The sequence below is a fragment of the Taudactylus pleione genome, unplaced genomic scaffold, assembly GCF_031769625.1.
Source record: "Taudactylus pleione unplaced genomic scaffold, aTauple2 ptg000188l, whole genome shotgun sequence".
NCBI classification, from domain to species: domain Eukaryota; kingdom Metazoa; phylum Chordata; class Amphibia; order Anura; family Myobatrachidae; genus Taudactylus; species Taudactylus pleione.
Genome location: NW_028284590.1, coordinates 4,644,127 through 4,661,343, shown reverse-complemented (window position 1 = coordinate 4,661,343; position 17,217 = coordinate 4,644,127).

The window sequence follows — 17,217 nt, the reverse complement described above, 5'->3', positions numbered from 1 at the left end:
ATAAATAAATGACACATCTAGTTATGTATACAATGTTGCAGCCCCTGTCTCCTGTGATTATTATTTATACTTCATGGAAAAACAATTGGGGATAATACATGAACACTGCCATTTATAAATGAGCTGGCAACAAGAACCAAGGAGGTTCAAAAAGGACAGATAAATGGTTAGATACAGTGCGAAGGTCCGGTTCCTTCTGCTTTCCCAGGTCTTCAAGTTGAACAGACTTGGGATGAGAGAGGAACACATGGCAGCACCGTTGGAAACAAAAGGGAGTCGTGGGGGACAGTGCGCCTGTGTATGGTGTTAGACGGGTCCTGTTACTTAAAATATTGCAGGAGCCGGATGCGCTATCGGGGTAACTCGCGACCCACCTGAAAGAGAAATACCTGACTTGAAGAGAATCTATCTCAAAGGAGCCTGCCGCAAACACTCTCCCCCTGCAGTGGGGAAGTGTCAGAGAGACAGTACGCACATTTCACCACAGTCGGGCTTGTTCATCTGTCATAAAGCATCCTGAGACCATTCATGTGTGGGGTTGCTTCTCAGCCAAGGTAGTAGTATCACTGACAATTTTGACTAAGAACACAGCCATGAATAAAGAATGTTACCAAAACATCCTCCAAGAGCAACTTCTCCCAACCATCCAAGAACAGTTTGGTGAGGAACAATGCCTTTTCCAGCATGATGGAGCACCTTGCCATAAGGCAAAAGTGATAACTAAGTGGCTCAGGGAACAAAACATCGAAATTTTGAGTCCATGGCCAGGAAATTCCCCAAATCTTATTCCCATTGAGAACTTGTGGCCAATCCTCAAGAGGCGGGTGGACAAACAAAAATCCACAAATTCTGACAAACTCCAAGCATTGATTAAGCAAGAATGGGCGGCCATCAGTCAGTCTGTGGCCCAGAAGTTGATTGACAGCATGCCAGGGCGAATTGCAGAGATCTTGAAAAAAAGGGTCAACACTGCAAATATAGACTCTTTGCATAAACTTAATGTAATTGTCAATAAAAGCCTTTGACACTTATGAAATGCCTCTAATGTTACTTCCGTATACCATAGTAACATCTGACAAAAAGGTCTAACAACACTGAAGCAGCAAACTTTGTGAAAACCAATACTTGTGTCATTCTCAAAACTTTGTCCATAGCTGTACAAGCTTGTAAAAATGTGTAGGTATACAGTATATGTATATATATATATATCTCAGGGACGTAACTAGCTATGGGTGACTGGCACTGGCGCACTTACTAGAGCTGCCGGTCACGCCCCTTTCTGACATCATGATGGGGTGCAATTGTGCCCTGTTTCGGCTCTAATATATATATATATATATATATATATATATAAAACAGTTATTTATATAGCACTCATATATACTGTACTGTATGTGTCATTCACGTCAGTCCCTGTCCCAGTAGAGCTTACAATCTATATTCCCTGACTCATGCAGTAGGGTTCATTTTTGTCAGAAGACAATTAGGGGTCTAGTTACTAAGCAGTGTTGGAAGACAGAGTGAAAAGTGATGTCTGTGATAAGGTGCCAGCCAATCAGCTCCCAACTGTCATTTTTCAAACACAGCCTGTGAGATGGCAGTTGGGAGCTGATTGGCTGGCACCTTACCACAAACTTATCACTTTTCACTCTGTCTCCTAACACTGCTTAGTAAATAGGCCCCTTAGCCTGACAGTATATTTTTGGAGTGTGGGAGGAAAGCAGAATCAAACCTAGGACCACAGTGCTGTGAGGTGGTAATGCTAACCATTACACCAACCATGTTTCTCTGGATGGGGTTAATCCATGCTGTGTTGCTTGTACATATTGGAAGAATAAACAATCTCACATGCTTTGAATCCTTTTTTAAATGGCTGAAAGACTCCAGTACTTCAGCTCCAGCGAGGAATGCCGTATACATTAGACTGAAATAAAGAAAAGCAAGAGTTAAAATATCTAAAAAAAAATACCAAAGCCCAAATTGAGGTAAATGTATCGCCTTTGAACATAGGGCCTGATTCCGAATGCTATGTATGTAAACCCCGTGGTTTGTGTACATCATCCTATGGTGGGGATACTGCGCATTTGTAGAACGCATGTGCAGAACGGGTCCTGCAAGATCACTGGCAGTTTGCCCAGAGCTGCAGCCTGTGACTGACAGGCTGCAGCCATTCGGGGTTGGCGTGGGGCAGCATTTCCGAAGTGGGGTTGCGTCGTATTTTCTTGGGGTGCAGAGGCCAGTGTCTGCCTCTTTTGATGCAGATTTCATGGACTCAGCAACGCAGAAGAGGCAGCCATCTGAGTAGCCCTTGGGCTTATTCGGATTGGCGAAGGTTGTAATGTTAAACCTATGCTACGTCTTCGGACACAGGCATCGGATCTGGGGTGCTGGCTGGAGGCGTCTTTTTCCTGCAGCATTAGTGTATATGCACACAGCAGCTGCATACATAGCGTACAACTCTAAGGCCCACAGGTTGGATGCACAACTGACAGTGGTTTCATAAGTTACACCTAAGCACGGTTAATTAGTGTTTACCTTATGCTGAGTGCACACTAGGCAATATATCGTTTAGTCCATCTGGCAGTGTGTACACACTGTACACACATTGTACACACAATGGGCTTCATTCAGAGGCGGCCGTACGGTCTACGACCGCACGGCCGCCCCGATGTTTGTCCAGTGCGCATGCGCCGACAGTGACAGTGCCAGTCGTAGCGGGTCTCTTTCCAAAGGGGGCGAGCTGTCGATGTTGATTGACAGCTCGCCCCGTTTGGAAGGCGGGCCGGGGGGGGTGGCAGCCCAAATGGAGGCGTTTCCATGGGAACGCCTGCCGTTTGGGGGAGGCTCCACTGACATCACTAGTGATGTCAGTGGAGAGCTTCCGGCTCTGACAGAGCCAGAAGCTCTCCGGGGCTTACAACAAGTGAGACCCTACCCTAGGGTCTCGTCGTAAGCCCCGATGGTCGCGATGGTCTATGACCATCGCGACCATCACCCTAGCGGTTGTTAGAGCTGTGGGTGTACTGTAAACCCACAGCCTAACGACCGAAACGGAGGTGGCCGGTCAGGATGCAAGCGGCCGCCCAGTTTCTGAACGACCGCTTGCATCCTCCGACCGCCTCTGAATGAGGGCCAATATATCTGCGAAAGATGGATTTCACATATACATTGCATGGGTGGTGCTGCATCTGAAAGATATATCTGTCACATCTGCTTGTGAGTACACACAAGTGTGTGCCCCACACTAGCTTTCTGCCAGGAGTTAGCAGGCTCCTAAAACAGCGGCTAAGGTCACCGCGAATTCCCAGTAGCATAGGCATAGTCCTTTGGTTAGATTTTTCCTGGAAAAACGAATTCCTTCTTAGGTAATGAAAAAAAATTAAGCAGTGCAACCTCCCGCATATAAAGGGAACCCTCCTGGAAGCGTGCCCAGGAAAACCATTTATCTCATTTAGATTATCTCTGACTGCAAAAGAAAACCTAATGTTTGCAGGTTTGTGCCAAAGTAAGAACAATCATACAGAAAGGTGGGCCCATCTACGCACGGTTCAAAGCTTTGCCCTCAACCTCACAGACAATAGAATTCAATGAAACACAAATGTAAAAAATGATGTGCAGTAATCAGACTGAACAATAGGATCCTGCAGGGAACAGTCTCAGTGGCTGGATGCTGACTGCATAGCATGGTGTAACCAGAACTTTGTGGGCCCCATAGTAATACTTTGAAGAGACCCCCAGTGCTTCTAGAGACAACTCCTCCACATTCCACCAGAGCTTCTTATTTTTGCAAAGAAAGTTTATTATAGCACCAAGTAAACACAAGCACATGTCCCACAGAGGGGATAAAAATTGTCAAAGCAGAAAAAAAAAATTGTATATGAATAAGGGGACTATTTGTCATCAGGGGCTAAAAAGCAGCTGTCCCCGCAATCTGTAACACGTCTACTTCAGTAGCAGTGTTACCGGTGACGGGCTGGCTGACTGCTCATGTGTGACATTAGTTCACCCTTGCGCATGGCCTCAGGGCACAAATGAGGCAGAGGAGGGATCTGCGAAGAGGAGATCCCTCTTCGTAACCCCGGACCTTTCCATAGGAATAATCGGGGCTCCAGGAACCAATTTGAAGATGGTGTTGGTTCCTGCAGGCTAACTTTGTTGTGTTGTGAGGTCCAGGAAGGGTAGAGGGAGCAGACCATGTTTGGGCAAGAATGGGACATAAGAATCCAATATCGAGGACAGCATGGACTGCATTTCCACCCAGAGACTCTGCAGGATGGACCTATCCAACAAAGGGGAGAAGAGAAAGGAAAGATTTTATGGAGACTAGCAAGTACCAGTGGAATATTCATTTGTAACCGACCTCCTTGTTGCTAGCACAGATGGAGATTTAGAGACCCCAACGACCAAATATCCGACCAATCCTCTGCATTCAGGGGTTCACTGAGATCCAACACCCAGTCCCGTTCAATAAATTACCTACCGGATAAACTAACCCCTTTTTTATGATATCGTCTATATAAACTTACCCGTAATTATGATATAGGGGGTACCCTGTGCACTGGAAGATAGTAGTATAGCGGGGTGTGCTGCAGGTAGTGAGGTCGCCCTGACCTAATAGAACGATAGATAACAAGTCTACTGCGCACAGCCCTTAGGTGAAATGTGTGGTATGTGGGAATGTTTCCAATAATCTGGTGATGCCTAATTTTAGACTTCACCAGATTATAGGAAACATTCCTACATACCACACACATCCACCTAGGGGCTGTGGGCAGTAGCCTTGGTATCTATATTACCCCTAAATATAGTCTTCCTACTTATAAATCTACTATAGGGGGGAGGGGGAGTGTTTCTCATGTCAATCACAAAATTAACAACAATAACAACTAGAGACGAGCGGATCGGTTTTCTGCTAATTTGACAAAAAGAACAGGCAACACCGAACCGCTCATTTCTACTAACATCGTTGCAACTTATGCCAGGTAGAAACTAGTCGATATGTCGTCCGATCCCGCGGCTTGTACCGACAAATCAGCACATCATCTAGTGTGTACCCGCTATGTCGCTGAGGATGCGCGCTCCCGCGGGTTATCAGTTGGCCTGAATGCAGCATGGCCCACAACATCGCTCCATCACTGCCCACATCGGCAAGTGTGTATGCACTTGCCGAAGCTGGCTCCCACCGCCGGGTCCCATCACTACAGGTATCGGGCTGGATACACATCATCTAGTGTGTACCCAGCCTTACTCTAAATCAAAGACAAAGTTTGGATCCAAATTAGGTCAGCTATTAATTTATACAACAATAAATGTTAATATTAGGGAGCACTTTAATAAAATATGGTGGCCAAGAAAGGACGAACAAGAACACAACAAAAACCTACAAAGCTCTACCAACTTAAATGAACCTGCATTGTAAGCCAAGACCATCAAGGTGCACAAAAACACAACCATAACATGGGTAACCAACTCCCCCTCCTAAACTTGACTACCCTTCTTGTAAGGGAGGTTCTTGCCCCTGTAAAGATGCTGTAGCTACAAAATAGTCACAAAGTTGAGTGCACTCCCAAACAAATATAATTATAACTTTCAGCATACAACTCGCACATGGTCTTCTGTTCTACTGTGCTTTCTGTTGATATGTAATTAAATGATTAATCACTACATGCTGTCTCTTAACTATTTTTGGGCATGACTCATTTATTTGAGTAAATAATATACACCAAACTTAAAGGTCAGGCTGTCTAGACTCCAGGTGCAAAACTTGTGTACATGCCTCTATAATAAGATTTGCATGTTTATAAGACTGTCACTGTGCTATTGGTGCATCACAGTGCTGTACAGCTGTATAGCGAAGGAGGGAATGATACCTTATCGTATTGACTGCTGTTTGTCTTCTTTCACATATATCCTGTTATATTCCATAAAACCTACTCTGGTTTGGAATCAATCCATGTATTAGCCTCCTTGCTTACATCCGCTATGCACCTACCAACCTGTAGCATTTACCAATACTGTCCCACCAATGCGCCTTCTGCTACAGAACCACTGCATTGCCACCATATACCCACCAACCTTAACTGTCCAGAAAATGAAATAGAACCCAGAAGAAAACTAGCAAACCACATCACGAAAATGCATACAATCCGACCCATAGAGACAGATATAGCGGAAATGTACCAAGGGATGGGCAAGAGCAAACCCATGAAACATGGAAACAGTTTAAGTCAGCTACTTACAGGTCACACCACAGTAATATTATCTCATACATACTGCCACACCAGCCCGGTAACCACCGCCAACCAAGCCAACACACTCTATCTACACCAGCAAACAAGCCAGAAAGCATCATTGCCTCAGACAAAGCTGCTCAAAAACAGTAAACCGAGTGGGAGGAAAACAGAGACTAAACAGGAGAAAACAGAAGTTGCTAACCCAAAAGCCTCCAGCAGGAAGCATAAACAAGGAGAGAGCAAGGACAAAATACAAAAAAGGGGGAAAAATAAACAACAGGCGGGTGGGGCGGGAGGCGTGGACAGACAAGGAACACACAAGCGAACTCTGTGAGAGGTAAAAAAGAAAAAACCCTCCTGAGGGACTTTATATCCTATTATATCCGTCTAGTGAAGAAAAATTAAAAACCTACCAAAATCGACCAGACAAGGAGCTCCGAGTAGTGAAAGAAGACAAAGGCACACAATGACAGACAAGACAGGAGGTGGGGAAAACAACATGCTCATATGTCCGCAATGAGCCAGATGAAAGCGACCCATCTACGCCCTCTAATCTGACGCAATAACCTCAGGAATCCAGACATTCTCGAACTACAACAAAGGAGCAGCACCTGGATCCCCATCCTCCAGGCAGGAAAAATCGACTTCGGAATCTGAAAAACAAGACCGGTGAACATCCCCAACTGGAGCCGAAGAAGACTGGGCGACAGTAATGTAACACATCCAATGCTTCACCATCTAATAATGGACTTTACCAATGAATAACAATAGAATGGGACAGGGGCAACAGACGACGACTAGCATAATCAGGACAAAAATGACACCCAACAGATAGACGGAGCCTGCATAATGGCAAAAAAACATAGAAGTAATATGCCTCTCCCATTGAACCCCAAAAGTATTAGGCCAAAAGAAAGTGACAAAGCTGATGTGTAGCACAAAAGAAGCCAACCCTCTTAGGTCAACTCAAATCAAAGATAGAATAGATATGACACACTTAAAAAAATAACCGTTACGTGACCATATAATCTTTCCTCTGTCTTTCTTCTCTCTCTTCCCTCCTGGGCTGGCCAAGACAAAATGTCCATCTCGCAGGATGCGGTAGCAATGTCACACTGGTGTCTAACAGACACATAGGTGGATGAGACTAATGTTGCCCAAGACAAATAATAAAGTTGGATGCAGACAGAAACCCACATGGGGGATAGACAGGAAGATATTTATACACATACAAAACTGGAGGCCAGGTGAGACACACAAAGGGGAATAGAAGAGAAGGGGTGATAGAGACAGAAACAAGGGAGTTGGAGAGTCAGAGTGACTAACTGTTGGGAAATGAAACAAGGGGGGAAGGAGTTAGGGGTGGGCTGGGGGGCAGAGGCCCAGCGCAAGATGAAAAATCCCCCCCCCCGGCGGTTTCTCACAATGGGGAACCTCTGCAGAAATATATTTTCCCTGCGCAGACTGTGTCTTCCATCGGTATTCACTATTCATGTTGCACAGTGGTTCTCAAACTCGGTCCTCAGGACCCCACACAGGTCACGTTTTCCAGGTCACCCAGCAGGAGCACAGGTGTGTTCATTACTCACTGACACATTTTAAAAGATCCACAGGTGGAGCTAATTATTTCACTTGTGATTATGTGAGGAGACATGGAAAACATGCACTGTTTGGGGTCCTGAGGACTGAGTTTGAGAACCTGTGATGTACTGTAGGATATCATGGTCAGGAAGATGCCTGTTTGTGTGGGAATATTACCAAGGTCATGTTCATACAACAGCAGATCAACCAGATCACTTTCTGTTCCCTGCGTTGCTCAGCCACACCATCTCCTCCCTGCATCTCTCAGCCACACCATCATCTCCTCCCTGCGTCTCTCTGCCACACCATCATCTTCCCCCTCTGTCTCTCAGCCACACCATCATCTTGCCCCTGTGTCTCTCCGCTACACCATCATCTCCTCCCTGCATCTCTCAGCCACACCATCATCTTCCCTTGCGTCTCTCAGCCACACCATCGTCTCCCTGCATCATCTCTCAGCCACACCATCATCTCCTCGTGTCTCTCAGCCACACCATCATCTCCCCCCTGTATCTCTCAGCCACACCATCATCTCCCCGTGACTCTCAGCCACACCATCATCTTCCCCTGTGTCTCTCAGCCACAACATCATCTCCCCCCTGCATCTCTCAGCAACATCATCTCCCTGCATCATCTTTCAGCCACACCATCATCTCCCCATGTCTCTCAGCCACACCATCATCTCCCCCTGTGTCTCTCAGCCATGCCATCATCTCCCTGCATCATCTTTCAGCCACACCATCATCTCCCCATGTCTCTCAGCCACACCATCATCTCCCCCTGTGTCTCTCAGCCACACTATCATCTCCCCCTGTGTCTCTCAGCCACACCATTACCTCACCCCCCCTTCATCTCTCAGCACACCATCCCCCCCCTACATCTCTCAGCACGTAGGGCCAATGGAGGATGCCACCAACGACATGCGGGAGCGCGCATCATCAGTGACATAGCAGGTACACACTAAACGATGTGCCCAATATACCTAACAGATGCACAGGTGTATTCATTACTCACTGACACATTTTAAAAGATCCACAGATGGAGCTAATCATTTCACCTGTGATTCCATGAGGAGACCTGGAAAACATGAACTGTTTGGGGTCCTGAGGACCGAGTTTGAGAACCTGTGGTCTAGTGTGTAACCAGCATACCACTGACTTATTCAGCTTAGACCAGGGAATGTGTGGTGCATAAAGCAGCCCGGAAACTAGATGAAGCAGGGAGGAAGAGTTGCAGGCCTAATAGGACATTACTGGTGGTGGAGGCGGGGCTACACATGTAGGAGTCTGTGCCACTTATGTAAAGTAAAATGTAATGTGCAGTATATAATGTGCAGCCCTGCAGATGCCGGTGGCCATCCCCAATGCACTGTAAATGGGACTGCCCCTTGGGAGGGGAATGGGGGCACCTGCCACCTGGTCTCCCAGTCCAGCCCAACCCTGGCTACAGCAGCCTGCAGCTTGTTCGATTAGTGAAATCTTGACAGCTTGTAGAAGTCGCATTTGTTTTTAAAATTCTCCAGATACAGCTACTTCACTGGGGCCGTTCCAGGGATCTGCAACAAGCTGTTTTCCTGTTATGGGCCTGCATTGTTTTACCAGTCTACAGAAGAGGCGATTGCAGAATACTTCAATCACTTCTATACTAGCACTTAACGATTACCTTTCAGAATGCTCCAGTCTGCAAAAATATCTGCACATATTTGAAAAATTACCCAACCACTTCATTAGGCAAATGAGGGTGATCCTGGAGGGTGTTCTTCTCTCTCGGGGTTCCAGAAAAACTCCCTGAAATTCGGGAATCTCCCGGACATTCTGGGAAACCAGGCAGACTGGGATTACACACCGTATCTAAAATGCATGTGCATTCCATTCATCAAGCCACTTTTATGGGTATATTTACCAAAGTGTGAGTTGTTAAAAGTGGAGTTGTTGCCCATAGCAACCAATCTAGAAGATAAAAGCTAGAATCTCATTAATTGCTATGGGCAACAACTCCACTTCTAAAATCCAGCACTTTAAGAAATACACCCCTTAGATTTTATGTTCAAACACCTGTGCTTAATTTGACTGCATATATTTAATGCAACCAGGGGTGTGGGAACTCTTTTATGTTGGGGCATTATATAATTTAATTTTGGCTGCACCCCACCCCCCTTCAACAACCCCTTCCGCCCTTCCTCCAACTTTTTACCTGTTGTTGGGCGGCAGGCGCATAGGCGCTGGAGCAGCAGGAGGCAGGGACTGGAGCGGCGGTCGCAGACGGTCCGGGACTGTGCTTTATAACAATAGGCTGTACGGCCCCTGCACTGCACGTAGGGGGAAGTGTAATGTGCGGTCTTTTAACACAAAGGCCGCACATTACACCTCCTCCACCTCCGTGCAGTGCAGGGGCCGTACAGCCTATTGCTATAACAAAAGGCTCCACAGTGGTGCCTTTCAAATGTTTTCTGGGGGGCGAGCCACCTCCTAGCCCCCCTCCCTTTTCCGGCAGCTGTGAATGCAAAGATAATGTGGATACATGATCATTGTGGATTATACGCTATGCCGATGTTATCACAGTTGAGCGATAATCTGCAATCTGTCGATCCCGTACGCAAGAAATTTGGCTCCGTCGTCTCGGTTGCCGCACCCATTCAGCAGGGCTATAGGCTCACTCAGGACTGTGACAATCAAGTGATCTGCGACCGACGCTGAAACATGTATTGCAGATGCTGGGATTTGCAGAGCCGCAGGTGTCTGTCTCCCTACATCTCCCTGCCGCTGCGGCATTTGGATATATTTGCATAGCAGCTGCGCACAAGTCTGAATCAGGCCCATTGCTGTATCTCTACCTACAAACCTATATTCCCCTGTGTAGAAATACTTGCCATATACTGTAGTCTGGAAACGTGCGAACGTCTGATGAACTTAACAAGGCTACAAGTACTGTACAGTAAGAGCGTTAGTTTTATTTTGCCAGCACAGTAAATACAATTATTCCTTTGGAGTACTTAGAAGTTGTTGGCCAGGACCCCACCCTAAATCATTTATGACTCACCTGTTACTCGTCATCCTGCATGAACTCATTTCCCTCGCTCCATTAGGAATGTTTCGGGGTCTTATATATTATAGGTTACCTTTATTTTCCTTCCTATTTTACAGGTTTCCATCCTTGTTCCTTGGATGCCCTGACTTAGATTTTCCAGCTTGGTAACGTACATTCATCTTGACTGGTTTCTAAACAGCCCAGTGTCCTCCGCATGGATCTCACACTGGAGAGTGCTGCTCTGCAGGACTGTAATACACTGTAATAATGATAGGAGAAGATTAGGGATTTTGACTTCAGATAAAGGGGCCTCATTTATCAACGATATTTGTCATACGCAATAAATGTTAAAACTTGTTGCGTATGATAAATGGTGCTCCAGCCAAACAGCTCCCAACTGTCATATTTCAAACAGGTGGCAGTTGGGAGCTGATTGGCTGGAGCACCATTATCATACACAACAAATTTTATCTCTCGTTGTTTATGATAAAACTTGTTGATAAATGGGCCCCTCAGTGTAGTACAGTTCTGGTTCCTACATGTTCTATGGCTTCTGGACATTATTTTTATAATGTTATAACAAATGGAGGGAACAGAATGTACAAATGTAATGCCTGATGCAGATATGGACGGTAATGTCATCGCAACTACATTCGCTCACGGATTGCAGTTGCTAAAATAGGCTAATGCCTTCCAAATCTTAGCTGAGCCTAGATAGGCTCACTGCTGCCTTCTCATATCCATCGGACGATGTACAACAGCCTAAACATTGGTACCTTCGATGCCATCAACCCCTTTACCACCCCCAAACGCTGACTACTTGTCACTCACTTTGCGAGTAGTTCCTCTGTACGATCATAATCGCAACGCAATCGTTGCGCGTGCGCAATAGCAACTACATTATACCAGGGGTGGCTCCAGGGGTCCGAGCACCCTGTGCCGGCCCCCTCCAGAGCGCCCTATCTTTGCGCGCATGACCAAAAATGATGGTGTGGCCTAATTACCATAGGTCACGCCCCCTACATGACGTTATTAGGAGGCGTGTCCGCCTCCTAATAACGTCAGGCTGGGGGGAGCCTCACTAGCTGGCTTCCCCCAGCCCTCTGCCATCACTGGCGCAGCATCCATTCAGAGTCTCCGGGTTCCTGCACCGCCGCACCGCTGTGGCGGTGGAGGTCCCCAACCTCCCGATTTAACCACCCGCGGGCCACTTCAAGATGTTGGGGAGGGGTGCGTCCTCTATGGGTGGCGCCCCTGTGCGACCGCACAGGTTGAACACCCCTAGAGCCGGCCCTACAGTATACTCAGGGGCGTATCTGTAATGTGTGCAGGGTGTGTGGGGCAGGGGGGACCACACCGCACACCCTGTACCCATACTTCCTAATACTTACCTCTCTGAAGTTCCATGTCGGCTGGAGAGGTGCTACACAGAACCCCTGGAAAGCGGCCACTTCCCCGGCATTCTGCGCATGCGCATTAGGGGAATTACCGGCAAAGTGGCTGCCACGCCATTTTCCCAGTGTCCTGTGCATGTGCAGTAGACTCCGGGCAGTGCCCAGGGCAGTGCCGCTGCCGGAGAGAGAGGGGGGTCCCTGGGGGGCCCCCTCCTCTCTAAATACACCCCTGATCATACTATTATAAACATTAAAATTGAATACTCCATTACAATGGTAATTAAACACATATTTTGAGGTCACATGCATCTGCAGTCTCATTACATTACATGTGTAAAATTTTAATCTAAAATACGCACTTATTCTGAATGGTACGCAAGATGCGGTCGCACTGCCCCCATACTTCTGCCAGCACGAGCAGACATCATCACTATCAGCAGAGACTTATATCAGCCTATGCTGGGTGCAGTGGTGTCACTATGGGGGTGCGGGCTGCACCGGGTGTCACCCTTGGCTCCTCCTCAGTGACAGGAGCCAGGTGCTGCAGTGAGACAGGGGGGCATATACAAAAGGAGGGGGGCATATACAGTGTGCACCGGGTGTCGCCAGACCTGCTGATGCCTCTGGCTGGGTGCAAAAGATCTGAAAAAGACAGATCTTTGTGTATGCCCATGTAGAATCTGGTCGCAACTCTGCCTACAATTCCACCACACACACACAACTTATACTATGTGCAAATGCCCAGGTGTCACCCAATTACGCCCATTTTCTCATAAGTGGAGATCCGGCTAAGTTCCCAGAGACTCAGAATAGGGTTTATGTTACTGCTATGTTGGTTATAGTGGTCTGTAGGTGAAGTATAGTGCTGGAAGGGTTATATCATGTTGGGAGCTTCATTTGCATGATTTGTGATTGGCCAATAGGATTGTAAGGGGAGGGATTAGCAGATGCCATATAGGGCCTGATTCATTATGAATCGCAATATTGCATACGCACGCAGTTCAACTGCGATAGTATGCTAATCCATTGCGATCGCTATGCAAACTCAGCACTACATAAGGACGCCCACTTTACCTTACACACATCCAGTAATGTTTAGCACGACTGCGAAACCATCGGTACAATCGAGTACCATCGCAGCCTCACACACACTTGCACAAGCCCCGACCTTACTAAGAAATTGCTAACATCTATGCACGCTATGGGACGGGTCCTCACACTGCATATGGCATCGCAGTGGATAATTTATGCACGCCCCTGCAACGGTGTGCTAACGCACTGCCACGCCTGCATTCGGCCGACTCCCCCCCCCCATTACCACCCACAAATGGCACTTCCTGTCAATCACTCTGCGATGGGTCTGCGTAGCCAGGCCCTCCAAGAGCTGCGCCGGACCCAGGTAAAAGGGGGTGTGGTCAGTGGCCACGCCCCCTTAGGTAACAAAAAGAAAGAAAAGGGTTTGCAGTGCTGCATGCTGGCGAGGGGGGTGCAGTGAGCCCCCTCAGCCCGGCGCATAACCAATGGGGGGCACGATCAGCTTAATGTGGAAGTGAAACAAGAGACACAAGGATAAGACGCCATAAACTTGTGGCTTTATTTTCTGTGCCTGTAATATGAGTTTCAAACCCTGCAGCAGATTAATAGCAGTCTTACTATACTATACAGTGATACTACAATATTTCTAATATGCAAATGACAATTAACATATGGCAAATAACAGTTTGGTATCAGCAATCTCAGTAATAGGTTACAACTTACTAATATTCAAAACATCACATTAATCATGTATTAGTGATAAATAACTCATTGTACAGTAAGGCCAGTGGTGCTTCAGTGACATGGGTTTCACTTAATATATTTGTGAGAAACAACCAATTTTCAGCAAAGTTAAAGATATACACTAAATATTGCTGCAGCAGACATGTTATATGTAGATATAATAACCACAGAAGAATCATTTCTCATGCTAAATAAACTGTCTATTGTGCACACAATACCCTTTGTAAAGTTTGTATATGTCATCCTTCGGGTAAACTTTAAATTGGCTAAACAGAATTTGGCTAGTCTAAACTTTTCTTGTCAAACAGCACAATAACTTCTCAATAGCAATTACAGTGTCCTGCTCAGAGGTATTCATATTACAACTGTACTAGTAAGGGGTAGGGTACGGTATCCCGGCGATCACAATATCGACAGCGGCATAGCGACAGTAAGAATCCCAACCCAACTAGGTGAGTACCCTAACCTCTAACCCATCCCACTCATAGTCTAACCCTAATACCCCCCCCCCTTACAGCCAAACCCTCACCCTAGTCTCTAACCCTAAAATTTACCGGCGGGATACCGGAGGTCAGGATTCTGGCGTCTGACTGCTGTCTGCATTCTGGTGCCAGTATTCTGAATGCCGGCATCCTGACCACCGGGATGCTAACTACATGCCCTAGTAAGTGGTACTGGTTAACTGTAGCAGCAGTGTCACGCAGCGCCAGAGCAGGACTCACCACCGCCCAGTGCCGCCTCTGAACACATGACATCATGCGAGGGACATCGGCAGGAGAAAGTAGCTCTGGGCAGCTATACACACACACAACAGGGTCCTACGCCCGGGGCCATGGCACGGCTTGCACACCGCTCCCTACGGCCCTGGCCAGAGCCGGCCCTAGGCATAGGCAACCTAAGCAAATGCCTAGGGACATCCAAGCCCACCTAGGGCCGGCGGAGGTTTGAGGGGTTCTGTTCTGGTGAGAGCTGGGGTTCTGGGTGAGGGGTGTTCTGCTGGGAGAGGGGCGATGGATGCTGTGATCTCTGCTGTGCTGGGAGAAGGGTAATGGGTGGTGTGCTGTATTGGTGCTGTGCTGGGTGCTGTTATCTGTACTGGGAAAGGGGTGCTGTGCTTGGAGAGGGGTAAAGGGTGCTGTGCTGGGAGAGGGGTGATGGATGCTGTTATCTGTGCTTTGCTGGGAGAGGTGTGCTGGGTGCTGTGATCTGTACTGGGAGAGGGGTGCTAGGTGCTGTGATCTGTGCTGGGAGAAGGGTGCTGGGTGCTGTGATCTGTGCTGGGAGAAGGGTGCTGGGTGCTGTGATCGGTGCTGGGAGAGGGGTGAAAGGTGATGTGCTGGGAGCACAGCACAGTGGGGGAAGGGGCCACAGCACAGTGAGACCACACCCCTTCCGTGAGGCCACACCCCATATCAGGATCCCATAGGGGGGCACCACCCAAAATCTTGCCTAGGGCAGTAATTTGGCTCTGGCCAGCTCTGGCCCTGGCAGTCACATGAATGTGCAGCTGTAGGATGTATGCTTTTTTTGCCACTTTCCCTTTAATCTCCACACCTCTCTTTCCTTTTTACTTGACAAAATAAATTGTGCCACTTATTTATCACTAAAAACATGTCTCCGTGTGGGTATGCGAGGTTAAGATATTATTTGTTATTTAGTTAAGACATTATTGCAATGGTGGAGCCTCAGCTGGGCATACACTATACAATTATCTGTCAGATATCTGTCCAATCTGGCTGGTTGGAATGAAAACCTGGTAATGTATGGGAGCAAATGACAGCCGATCATATGGTTTTAAACACTGAAAAAAGGCCAAAAAAATGTGTTCAAATTGGTTAAATTTGTGTGTTTTAAGTTTAACCAATTTGTCTGAACGACCATTTTTGGCTATTTTCCAGTGTTTGTGAGCAAATGGACGACTGTCATTTGCTCCCATACATTACCAGGTTTTCATTCCAACCAGCCAGATTGGACAAATATCTGACAGATAATTGTATAGTGGATGGCCAGCTGCAGTCGATAGTTGGGTTATAGTAATAATACAACAAAATAGTATTGGTATAATGTGCCATTGCTACAAAAGCAAAAAACATTAAATGCGCCTAGTTGACTGAAGGTAATTTATAATGTGCAAATGTGTCCAAACCAGAGTATTAAGTCTGTTTATTCCTGTTTATAAAGTGCACTAGCAGGAGATGTAGTTGTAGAATGACTCGGCTCGGTCTCTTGGTTCTCTCCCACAGAGTATATCCAGGGTGACGTACAGAGAAGTTTGGATTTGTTCTTTATTTACTAAATGATAATTGATTTTACAGACTTGCTCTTGTTATAGAATACAGATAATATTAGGCAGGAACTCTTCCACTGTAAAGTAAACTATGTTTTTAGTGTACAGAATACTCACAATATACTAGATTTTGGCAATCCAATATTTGGACCCCAAATTAGCTGCAGGCTACGGTAAAACAATCATGGTTCTGCGGGAACGTGCGGTTGGTTGGATCTGGGTCATACTTGCCTACCCTCCCGATTTGGCCGGGAGCCTCCCGAAAATCAGGTGCCGCTCCCGACCTCCCGGGAAGGCAGGGAAGCCTCCCGGCTGCCGCCCACCCCTCCTATCCCCCCGCAATAACCCTTGCAACCCCCGCAGCGGGGGGGGGGTGACGTGATTCGAATCATTTTGGCCCCGCCCCCTGCTTCACAATGCCTATATTATCGGCGTTGTGTAGCGGGGGCGGGGCCAAACTGAAGTGATCGCGTAGCCCCACCCCTGCCACACCCACAAGTGCCAGTCACCCACCCAGCCACTCCCTACTTAGAGAATTGTAAACATATTGGTATTATAACGTGCTGCTTTACCAGCATGTGTATAGTTATAATGACGACATAGTTAAAATGCTCTAAGTAGTGTGTTATCTGCGTCAACATCATCACGCCTGCATTCCGCCATCAAGACATTTCATCTACAGTCGACGCAGTCACTGTAGATGAAACATATCAAGCCCAAGAGTGTGGATTCAGTTTTGTTTCAGAGCAGGGCTTATTGTATGTCTATTTGTTGTGCTTTTTACATATCGTAAGGTTTACATTTACCTATACATACACATATACCGTATACAGGTAAATTACTGTATGTGAGGCAATTCGGTCATACACTGAAAATGCTGACATTGCAAAACACGTATTCTGTGACATCGAAGACT